The sequence below is a fragment of the Penaeus monodon genome, chromosome 4 (assembly GCF_015228065.2).
Source record: "Penaeus monodon isolate SGIC_2016 chromosome 4, NSTDA_Pmon_1, whole genome shotgun sequence".
Lineage (NCBI taxonomy): Eukaryota > Metazoa > Arthropoda > Malacostraca > Decapoda > Penaeidae > Penaeus > Penaeus monodon.
In genome coordinates this window covers 14,282,674-14,285,173 of record NC_051389.1, presented here as the reverse complement: position 1 = coordinate 14,285,173, position 2,500 = coordinate 14,282,674, and the positions used below count along the sequence as shown (strand labels likewise).

General features: G+C 36.0%; 1 long non-coding RNA gene across 1 annotated transcript in view; it reads right to left on the bottom strand.

The window, feature by feature from the left end:
- Window positions 1-576: 576 nt before the first annotated feature.
- LOC119598635 overlaps window positions 577-2,500 on the bottom strand; it is a 2,695-nt gene continuing 771 nt past the window's right edge. Inside the window, exon 2 of the long non-coding RNA XR_005230984.1 lies at window positions 577-1,007. This is a non-coding gene — a long non-coding RNA (uncharacterized LOC119598635). The remainder of the gene's footprint in view (window positions 1,008-2,500) is intronic.

Genomic DNA, 2,500 nt, shown 5'->3' with positions numbered 1-2,500 from the left:
ACCCCCTTTCTTTCTCCTTTTTATTAACGACCTGACTAACAGTAGTAAGTAATTCAAGTTCACCTTGTTTGCGGACGATTGCACTCTCCGGAAGGTCCCAGAATTGAACCCCTAATCAATGAGGTAAACAAAAAATTAGCCCTTGTCGATAAATGGTTTAAGCGTAATAAGCTAATACTCTATAAAAACAAAATCTGCGATGTGATTTTCAACAGAATGAAAAAAAATGTCAACACATATTCTACATATTTCAGTTGGCAATAAAAGGTTCAAAAGAAAAAAACGGTGTAAAATTACATGGCTGTTATTCTAGACAGTAAACTCACAAGGAGCAATCGCGCCACTTACAAAAGAAAACCAGTAAACAGTGTTACATTTTCATCTAATTCGAGATTTTTCTCACAAATAAATGGTTAAAGCTGTTCTATTACTCACTAATTTGTCCGCAACTCGCATATTGTCACGTTGTCCGGAGAGGGTGCCACGAAAGAGAACCAAATGTATACTAAGAAACAAACACAGAATACTCAGATCAGTGTGTGTGCATATTTATATGAAGGTAAATGATGAGGCAGATTACTCTCCAGGCATGTATTTTTCGGGCAACAAACTTATATAAATGCAGTATGAACTTACATCAATTACTTACGAAACGAAATAAAAAAGCCACGGGGATTTATTACATAACGTAAACTCACATGCATTTCATAAGAATACAAGGATTACTATTTTCAAAAGTTGCAGAAAAAGAAAGAAAGAAAAAAAAAAGTAGGCTATCCATAACACCTTAAAAATACTTTGTATGGGATTGTTCTGTGGAAAATTATCTGAAGAACTATGGCATCATGTATGCCATGATAGAATATGCACTGTGGGTATTTTGTTATAATTTCTGGCAAAGTGGAGCCGCAGCGCCGTTGCAGCGAAGGTCGTGCATGTAATAATTATCGCGTTTGTACAGGCCAGCGCAGTTCTGGGACGTTCCTCCATCGGGCGCCGCCTTGTAGCTGCAAGAGGTGGCAAGCATTAGCGAAAATGTTTTTAAAGGGATGCAAATTGTGTGTTTGTGTATGCGTGCGCGTGCGCGTGCGTGTGTGAGTGAGTGAGTTCTCAAGGCTTGGCCACCCATACGGGCATGGTCGGCGGGTACATCCGCGGGCAACGAGGAAACTACTTGTTTACTGAGTAGTTTGTCATCCGCGATGTCATATACATTCCTGCCCCCAATCAGGCCCGTCTGGGTGGACAGACCTTAACGTAGGTTTCATTTTTATTCAAATATTTTTTACGATCAGCATACACACACACACACACACACACACACACACACACACACACACACACACACACACACACACACACACACACACACACACAAAATATATATATATATATTTTATATATATATATAATATATATTATATATATATATATATATATATATATAACATATATGTATGTATGTGTATATATGTATGTTTATATTTATATGTATATATATGTATAATTAATATATATAATATATATATATATGTTATATATATAAATATATTATATATATATAAAATATATATATATATATATGATATATATATAGATATATGTATATATATTATTAAAATATATTATATATATGTGTATATATATTATATATATATATATATATATATATATATATATATATATATATACATCATAATCATCAGCCCGAGTCAGTTCACTGCAGGATATAGGCTTTTCCAACTTTGTCTGTCTTGTGTTTTTTGTTTCCAGTCTCGCCCCCCAAATTTCGTTATTTCGTCGCGCCATCTTGTCATTGGTCTGGCCCTTGGTCTCTTTATATTATCTATAGCTCAGTCTGTTACATTCTTTGTCTATCTGTTGTCCTGTTTCCGATGTATATGACCTGCACATTGCCATTTTTTCTTTCTGATGCTCACAAGTATATCTTCTACTTTTGTCTGTTCCCTGATCCACGTCGCCCTCATCCGATCTCTTAGGCTGATTCCCAGCATCAACCTTTCCATCCCTCTCAGGGCACTAATTAGTTTCCTCTCCAGTAATTTGGTTGTAGTCCATGTTTCTTAGTATGCTACAGTGTCTGCCAAAGGTGCTGATGCGTCGCTTAATTTCCTCTTCGTTAGATGTGTTTGTCTGTACGAGTTGTCCTAGGTATATATACTTGCCCACTACCTCTTCCGCTTCGCCTTGTACTAGTATCTGTTCGAACTGAACTTTACTGTTCAACATGATCTTACTCTTTTTCTTGTTCATCCTGAGTCCGATTTTCAGACTTTCTCTATTCAGATCATTTATTAGTTGCTGCATTTCATTTGCAGATTCATTGAAGAGAACAATGTCGTCTGCAAATCTTAGATTGTTTAGGTATTCGTCTCCTATTTTGATACCTTTTCCACTCCATTCTAGCTTTTTGAATATTTCCTCAAGCCCTGTCTAACACCTTTTTTAATTGGTGTTTTGTCGGTTTCCGTGTGGAGCT